A 9729-nucleotide genomic window follows, 5' to 3' on the forward strand; every position below is an offset into this window, starting at 1 on the left:
AAGCAACTTTTCTATTATTTATGACAGCATGCAAAATAAATGTGCAATGTGCAACATAGCATTTTCATGCATTTAGTGTAAACTTTAAAAGCACACACACAGTTAAGACAGCGCACACAGCAACATACTTTAGTGTTTTAGATAGCTTTTCATGCAAAAAGCATTTAGCCCCCAGTGTAGTGTTTGATGCATTATTAATTCACACACATTATAAAAAGAGGTTTTATTAACTGAAAATGTTTATCAAAATATGCAACAAGTCAAAGTCTTTTAAGACAGGAATAGTGCATTTAGATTACAAGGAATGTGCTGGGAAGAGAGAAACACATTCTATTATTCTTCAAAGCTAAAAAGGCCACTTTTCTCTACATTGCAAAAACACATGTTAATTCAGCAAAAGCATTTCAGACTGAATAGGCCTCACTTTCATGTTTTTCATGTGCCATGTTTTTAACTTGCACCAAAAGGTGCGTGGCAATTTAAATGCAGTCTGTCTGAAGTCCAAAAAATAAAACAATGCCTGACTGCAGATGAAATCTGTTCCATCACCCTCACTCACCCTCACACACCCTCTCACCCTCACACACCCTCACTCACCCTCACACACTCACCCTCACACCCCTTCACACCTTCACCCTCACACCCCCTCATCCCCTGTCACCCTCATACCCCCTCACCCTCACACCCTCAACCTCACACCCCGTCACCCTCACACCCCCACAACCCCTCACCCTCACACCCTCACCTTCACAACCCCTCACCCTCACACACCCTCACTCACCCTCACCCCCTCACCGTCACACCCCTCACCCTCACCCTCACACCCCCTTAAACTCACACCCCATCACCCTCACACACACTCACCCTCACACACCCTCACAACCCCTCACCCTCACACAACCTCTCAGCTTCATTCACCATCACACCCTCACCCTCACACCTCCTCACACTCATACCCCCTCACCCTCACACACCCTCACCCTCAAACACCCTCACACACCCTCACTCAACCTCGCCCTCACACCCCCTCACCCTCACAACCCTCTCACCCTCACACACCCTCACTCACCCTCACACACCCTCACACACCCTCTAACACTCACACACCCTCACTCACCCTCCCACACCCTCTCACCCTCACAAACCTCACACACCCTCACTCACCCTCACACACCCTCTCACCCTCACACTCCCTCATTCACCCTCACACACTCACCCTCACACCCCTTCACACCTTCACTCGCACACCCCTCACACCCCCTCATCCCCTGTCATCCTCACACCCCCTCACCCTCACACCCTCACCCACACACCCCGTCACCCTCACACCCTCACACACCCACACCCCCTCACCCTCACACCCCCTCACCCTCACACGCCCTCACCCTCACCCTCACCCTCCCTCACCCTCACACCCTCACCCTACACCCTCACACCCCCTCACACCCTCACCCTCACACCCCCACACCCTCACACCACCTCACCCTAACACCCCCTCACCCTCACACCCCCTCACCCTCCCTCAACCTCACACCCCTCACCATCACACACCCTCACCCTCACCCTCACCCCCTCACCCTCACACACCCTCACCCTCACACCCCTCACCCTCACGCCCCTCACCCTCACACCCCTCATCCTCACACCCCCTCACCCTCACACCCCCTCTGTGTGGCGCTGTGTGTGTGGCTGTGTGTGTGGCTGTGTGTGTGTCTCTGTGTGTGTGTGGCTGTGTGTGTGTGTGTGTGTGTGGCTCTGTGTGTGTGTGTGGCTCTGTGTGTGTGTGGCTCTATGTATGTGGGGGGCAAATGCAATAGGTCTCGCATTTGCGAGAGATTAAGCTATTGGCATTGTAAATGACAATGCCATTTATTTATCTGTTTTCAAAACCAACACATAAATTACAATTTTGTCATTTACGATGCCAATAGCTTCTACTTTTGCCAAGGCGATACCATTGCATTGTGAATGTTTGTTATTTACCGTCGCTATGATTCTGGGCAGTGGTTCATGTCTGCCACCTAGTGGTGTGTTAACAGCAGTGGCGATTTTTAGTGTTGATCCTTAAACTTTTAACAATGTTAATTCATTTAATTTATTTTGAACTCCCAAACTCTTGCCATTCATGAAAAGCCTTTACCGAAGGTATGAGATAAACACAATGGGGCCGATTCACAGAACTAATCTGAGATAAAATCCTAAACTTACTACTTTTGGTATTCACAGAAGGCATTTAGTAGTAGTAAAGTTAGGACTACTAATTTTACTACAACTAAACTGAGACAAAATCCTACCTTTACGTCTTTCGGTATTCACAAAAGGCATTTAGTAGTAGTAAAGTTAGGAGTCCTAACTTCACTACTACTAAATGCCCTCTGTGAATACCAAAAGTAGTAAGTTTAGGATTTTATCTCAGATTAGTTCTGTGAATTGGCCCCATTATGAACTGTATGGGCGTCGATTCACCAATATGCTAGGGGTAGCAAAAGTGACATTATACACCCTTTGAGCTTAAAGATGTAATAGGAAGTGATGTCACATGACCTTAACCCTCATGACATCACAATAGGTTCCCTCACTCTTACCCTGACTCACTCATTCGCACTCTCCTGCTCGCTCTTACTCACCATTACTCACTTTCACACACAAACACACACATACTATTCCACATTCTAATATACATGCTTACACATACACACGCTCTCTCACTCAAACTCTCACCCACCTGCACACACTTAACATAAATTGAAAAACATTTTATTTTACTTACTTAAGATGTCAATGAAGGTCCCTCTCCAAATCCTGCTTTTTATTACGTTATTAGCAAATAATAGATTATCATTCACTATTAATGGTATCAAAAAATGGTGGAAAAGGCGGTTGGAGCCTGACGCTGGTAATGTGAGCCAACCCCGTGTTCTCAGCACTGATTTTGCCACCTTTGAGTCCAGGGGTGGCAAAGTCAGTGTTAGGGGTTGCAAGGGGCTAGCCTGGGGTCGCAGTTGTGACCCCCTGATGAACCCTGAATGACGTCAATGGCGAACTGGTGCCCAATTAGCATCTAAACAGTGAGTAAGTAGGATAATACTTTTTTTCAATAATATGACTAGACATAAAGAAGTCTTTTACGATAAAACTCCATTCTCGGTTTCAATTCCGAGCAGCTGATTATGTATCAGCCAGTTTGAATTGAAACCGGACCGTCATTCTGGCAGGCTTCCCACAGGCTCAAGAAGCCCATTGACCAGTTGGAACCGGTTCGTAATCCCAAAGAGTGGGCCTTTCCGCCCTTGAGAATACGATGCATGGTTTACAGCATGGTTTCCATGCCGGTCTGTCCGACATGGAAACCATGTCAGAAAGCATATTTGGGGACGAGCAGGGCTCCCTTGTGTGTGCAGCCTCCGGTTGGGGGCCTAAGGGGGCACCTATGGTGCTCCCATGTTGATCCCTGTACCCCGTGGCAGGCACCTTGAGTTGCTTGCCAGGGGGTGCAGAGATGAACAACACCTCCCATTCCCCTATGGGAGCATGTATTAAAGCTGGTTTATGGCCATAATGCATGCTCCCATAGGGAAATGTCGGAATACGACAAAACAGTGTTCGGTTGCATCCTAATGAGGTGGCCGGGACCGCTGACCAGAAGTTGGCCGCTCCCATTTACGAGATGGTGCATCCTCTCGACATCATAATCACCCCCTATCTAGAATCAGGGGCCAGTGCAAGTGATGAAATGATGGCTGTTTAGTCTTATGCAGCAGATGAGAGGGTGAGTGAAGATGGCCGAATGTTCCTCATAAAAGCAATGATTATTTTTTTTTCAGGGTGGGGAAGTGCACTATTCCTGGAGGTACTGCAATACCAGGTTGATGCTTGGAGTGGACAGAGCAAGCTCCTATTCCATATCCCTGTTCCAAAAATCAATTTTATATATGGTCTCCAGATAGAGGACGTTTCACATATTAAACTGATAAGAACAGATACTACACTTGATCTTCGCCAAAATCCTGAGAAGCGATAAAAAAAAGCAATGATTTTGACATGCCATGCAGAATGAGAAAAATACTAGAGACAAGGGGAGAAATAAAATCGAGGGTGAAAAAGAACCTGCCCAGAGTGAGATCAAGGGACAGGAAGTAAATGGTGGTGGAAGAAAGAATCAATCAAAACTATCCAGCCTTAATATTCTGCAATCCCAGTGCTCATAAGCACTGGTGGCAGGCTACCAAGACAAACTTTGGGCATCATAACCTCTTTATTTTAAGAACAAGGGCTTAACCCAGGGCCCTGCTGCTCAGGGGGGCCCCACCCCTTCAAGGAGCCTCGAACTCTAATGGGAGTCTCCAGTCAGCCCAAAGCTAATGAATATCTGTGAGATATGCCTGAATCAGGTGCCCAGGGCCTCATCACATTCAGCAGAGGGGGGCTCATTTTGTGTTATGCCACTGTTCTAGAACTTCTCAGAAAAGCAAATTTGATTCACGTCTTGGTGTGAATTCCAAGTGGAATAATTTTTTCTGCCCAAATGCAAGGTTTTCAATGTGGAGCATTTTTTATTGACAGTGACACACAGATCTGCACCAGATTTTTTTTAAATATTTGCATTAATTATTTATTTTCACTTCAGCCCTACTGACTTTACGGAAGTGGTATTCTGTCAGAGAGTGTTCAAGGCCCAGATTTGCAATTTTTCAACAGAGATCAGCATGAATTAAGAATAAAAAGATGGAAAAGTACACAGAATTCCCTGCACTTAAAAGGGTTGTTCTGTGAGATGCTCAACCTTGCACTGTGGCACAAAAGCAAACCAGTAGTGTCTAGCGTAGGGTCCATACTACAGGCACACCCTTCAGTGCAAGTCCCTACACGAAGACAACCGGACAGAGGTAGGTCATGTAAGATGTGTCCTTTTATGTAAAGCATAAATGTTACGCATAGGTATTTCAGGCTATATACAACTTGCTTGAATAAGGACTTGCTGCAAGGCCAGGTCACACTACTTTAGTTGACCTTGCTTTGCCTCAAAACTTGAGGGTATTTGTCCTGTTCAGCTACAACACACAAATTTGCACAAATTAATGAGGCTGTTCTGTCCTGGTACAGAGCATTTTGGCTGTGTTTGCCCTAAGTTGGTAGGGTATACCCAGATGTGAGTCCCTTGCTCACTTTGCCCCTGGATGCAGCCTAGCCTGGCTGATGAGGAGTGTTACCCCGAAACCGGTCCCAGGATGCTTTTTTCCGGTTCGGGGAAGACATGGCTTGGCAGTTTGGGCTGGACTGTTCCCATGAGGCACAGGGTCAAGATTGGATTGGATATTGCTTTGCATGAACTGTGGAGGCAAAGAGAGCTAAAGAACGATGATGGATTCAACCCAGATCAGTGACTGGGGGTGAGTGTCTGAAAAGTTTCAGCGCTACGTCCATCATCTCCTTGTGTTTGCTTTGTTCGCCCTAAGTTGGCAGGGTATGCCCAGACGTGTGTCCCTTGCTCACTTTGCCCCTGGATTCAAGCTAGTCTGGCTGATATGGGGTGCTACCCCGAAACGTTCCCAGGAATCTTGTTTCCAGTCCATGGAAGACATGGCTTGGCAGTTCGGGCTGGATTGTTCCCATGAGGCACAGGGTCAAGACTGATTTGCATATAGTTTTGTCTACTGGGGTGGTGAAGTGAGCTAAAGAACAATGAGGGATTCAACCCAGATCTATGACTGGGGGTGAGTGTCTGAAAAGTTTCAGCGCTCCGTCCATCATCTCCTTGTGTGTGCTTTGTTGGCCCTAATTTGGCAGGGTATGCCCAAGCGTGGGTCCCTTGCTCACTTTGCCACTGGATTCAAGCTAGACTGGCTGATGAGGGAGGTTACCCGAAACCGGTCCCGGGATGCTTGTTTATGGTCCAGGGAAGACAAGGCTTGGCAGTTCAGGCCGGATTGTTCCTATGAGTCACAGGGTCAAGGCTGATTTGCATATAGCATTGTCTGAACTGGGGTGGCGAAGTGAGCTAAAGAACGATGATGGATTCAACCTAGATCTGTGACTGTGGGTGAGTGTCTGAAAAGTTTCAGCGCTCTGTCCATCATCTCCTTGTGTTTGCTTTGTTCACCCTAAGTTGGTAGGGTATGCCCAGACTTGGGTCCCTTGCTCACTTTGCCACTGGATTCCAGCCAGCCTGGCTGATAAGGGGTGTTAACTGAAACCGGTCCAAGGATGCTTGTTTCCAGCCCAGGGAAGACATGGCTTGGCAGTTCAGGCTGGACAGTTCCCTTGAGGCACAGGGTCAAGACTGATTTGTGTATAGCTTTTTCTGAACTGGGGTGGAGAAGTGCACTAAAGAACAATGATGGATTCAACCCAGATCTGTGACTGGGGGTGAGAATTGGAAAAGTTTCAGCGCTCCGTCCATCATCTCCTTCTGTTTGCTTTGTTCGCCCGAAGTTGGCAGGGTATGCCCATACATTGGTCCCTTGCTCACTTTGCCACTGGATTCAAGCTAGCCTGGCTGATGAGGGGTGTAACCCCAAAACCGGTCCCAGGATGCACGTTTCCAGTCCAGGGAAGACATGGCTTGGAAGTTTAGGTTGGACTGCTCTCATGAGGCACAGGGTCAAGGCTGATTTGCCTATAGCTTTGTCTGAACTGGGGTGGTGAGGTGAGCTAAAGAATGATGATGGATTCAACCCAAATCTGTGACTGGGGTGAGTGTCTGAAAAGTTTCAGCGCTCCGTCCATCATCTCCTTGTGTTTGCTTTGTTCATCCTAAGTTGGGAGGATATACCCAGACGTGGGTCCCTTGCTCACTTTGCCACTGGATTCAAGCTAGACTGGTTGATGAGGGATGTTACCCCAAAACCGGTCCCAGGATGCTTGTTTCTGGTCCACGGAAGACATAGCTTTGCAGTTTGGGCTGGACTGTTCCCATGAGGCACAGGGTCAAGACTGATTTGCATATAGTTTTGTCTGAACTTGGGTGACGAAGTGAGCTAAAGAACGATGATGGATTCAACCCAGATCTGTGACTGGGGGTGAGTGTCTGAAAAGTTTCAGTTCACCGTCCATCATCTCCTTGTGTTTACTTTGTTCGCCCTAATTTGGCAGGGTATGCCCAGAAGTGGGTCCCTTGCTCACTTTGCCACAAGATTCAAGCTAGTCTGGCTGATCAGGGATGTTACCCCAAAACCGGTCCCAGGATGCTTGTTTCCGGTCCAGGGAAGACATGGCATGGCAGTTCAGGCTAGATTGTTCCCATGATACACGGGTGAAGACTGATTTGCATATAGGTTTGTCTGAACTGGGTTGGCGAACTCAGCTAAAGAACGATGATGGATTCAACCCAGATCTGTAACTTGGGGGAGTGTCTGAAAAGATTCAGCTCTCCGCCCATCATCTCCTTGTGTTTGCTTTGTTCGCCCTAAGCTGGCAGGGTATGTCCAGACGTGGGTCCCTTGCTCACTTTGCCACTGGATTCAAGCTAGCCTGGCTGATGAGGGGTGTTACCCTGAAACCGGTCCCAGAATGCTTGTTTCCGGTCCAGGGAAGACATGGCTTGGCAGTTCGGGCTGGACTGTTCCCATGCGGTACAGGGTCAAGACTGATTTGCAGATAGCTAAGTCTGAACTGGGGTGGCAAAGTGAACTAAAGACTGATGATGGACTCAACCCAAATCTGTGACTGGGGATGAGTGTCTGAAAAGTTTCAGTGCTCCGTCCATCATCTCCTTGTGTTTACAGAGCCTTTAAGCACTGCCTGAGTGTCAACTTTCAATGCCAGAAAATGTTAGCATCAGAAAGTTCATTGACATTGCCACTGCCCATGAACCGCTAATTTGCTCTGTTCTAGCAGCCGTGCAAACCTTAGTCGACTTGGCCTAATATTTACATACAGGACAGTTCTTTCCAAAGTTAGGGCCAAATTTGCTAATATTTGAGGCAACACAGCAAGATATATTGCTGGGCTGTGCTGCGTCAAATGGGGAGGGTAGGAATGTGCCGTATTTATGTACATATGGTGCAGTCCTGCTCTTTTTCTGTGCTGATTCTCTTGTGGTTGTCAAATGCCAAGGAAGGCCCCCTTCATAATGGTGTATGGGTGCCTGTGACACAAGCAGGATTGCTTTTGTGCAGGAAGGGAGAGCTTCCTGCACAGAACACAATCATTTGAGGCATTTTCCTCTTTTTATGTGTGCTACAGAATGCATCAAATGTGGAAAGGGAAAAAAGTAGGAGAAATACGCATATTTATCCTCTGTACGCCTCTCCTGTGAAGGTGTAGCATTTTGACGCATTCCAAGGTTTACTGGTTTTAAAAATCTGGGAATCCACCAGAAACCAATGGTGGGTGCATGGGAAGATTCACTCTCCACTCATGGAATGTCTTCCCAGTGCAGAGTAACCCAAGGCAGTGACTTGAGCTGCCTTGTGTTACTCTAGCTTTACTATGCCACATCTGCATGGCATAGTAAATCTGACATAAGGGCTTGAATCAGCTTGCATTGCCTTGCAGGACACAAGGGCAATGTAAGCCCTCAGTATATATGGACCTTAGTTCTTTTCCCCCAAAATGTGTAAAAACGGAAAATAGGTCCCAGAGGGGTTTGGCTGAGATGGGAAAAGAGGAGGCAGAAGGCAGGGTGTGGAATGGGAGGTCACATTTGAAGTGGAGGGATAAAAGAAGAGCTGTATATCAATTGCATTTTTCAATTTTTCATGTGTTTTTAGTGCACTCTTAACACTTTGACTTGATGAACAGAGTTGGAATTTCGATGGGCCGCTATCACTGATTGTGTATAAATAGAGTGCAGATGTTTCAAACACTACATTTGCTGGTGTCCAGTAATAATCACTGTTCACCCCAAACCCCACACAAAAAAGTTGTTGTAAATCACCAGAGTTGATAGAAACTGGTGTCCATGGTGTATATTGTGCAAAAAATAATGTCACAGGCTTATTTTCATCCTAAAGAGTGCTGCAGAACCTTTGGTGATCATTCTAAAGCACTCTATGCAAAAGCTTTCAAGTATAGTTACAAAGAAACATAAGGTCTGTTTATCCTGAAGTGTCAGTGGGTGCCTCTGAGTTGCCTGTGGATTTCCATGTATGTCTGTAGGTGCCTTGAGGTGCCTATGGATACCTATTTGATGCAACGAATGCCTGTGGGTGCGTGTAGGTAGTCTTAAGAGCCAAAGGGTGCTCGAGACTAATTCAAGCATCACACCATCACTTGTTTGGTTGCCTCTGTGCCATGCCCTAAGTGCAACAGGTATGCCCAGACATGAGTCCCATGCTCACTGTGCCATTGTAACCACGCTGCACCTGACTGAAGAGCCTCAACTAAGGTGAAACCAGCCTTGTGTTGCTTGTGTTCCTGTTCAGAAAGGGCCAGTATTGTCAGTTTGGCCTGGATACTTCTATTTGGAGCAGGATCAAGGCTGATTTGCATATGGATGGATCTAATTTGAGGTGGTATTGTAGACAAAACACGATGGACTCAGATGGGGCCCGAATAATTTCCAGTGGCTGAGATTAATTCAAGTATCCCACCCTTCACATTTTTGTTTACTTCTGTGCAAAGCAGAAAACTTTGTAATCGAAAGCTGAGTAGCAGTAATTTGGGCTGTCAAGTCAACTTTTAGTGCAGTGAAGATGTCAAAAGGGGGTCCTCAATACCTGTGAGTTGGCACATAATTTGCCCCTACATTGCCCACATTGACAACAGGACTTTATAAATGGATGTTGG

The 9729-nt window shown here is 46.9% G+C and overlaps 1 non-coding gene across 1 annotated transcript; it reads right to left on the reverse strand.

The window, feature by feature from the left end:
• Window positions 1-3828: 3828 nt before the first annotated feature.
• Window positions 3829-4019, reverse strand: LOC147706069 (U2 spliceosomal RNA). Its single transcript, XR_015298538.1, has one exon. It is a non-coding gene; the product is annotated as a U2 spliceosomal RNA (small nuclear RNA).
• Window positions 4020-9729: the final 5710 nt, after the last annotated feature.

Source organism: Lissotriton vulgaris, chromosome 7 (assembly GCF_964263255.1).
Source record: "Lissotriton vulgaris chromosome 7, aLisVul1.2, whole genome shotgun sequence".
Taxonomy (NCBI): domain Eukaryota; kingdom Metazoa; phylum Chordata; class Amphibia; order Caudata; family Salamandridae; genus Lissotriton; species Lissotriton vulgaris.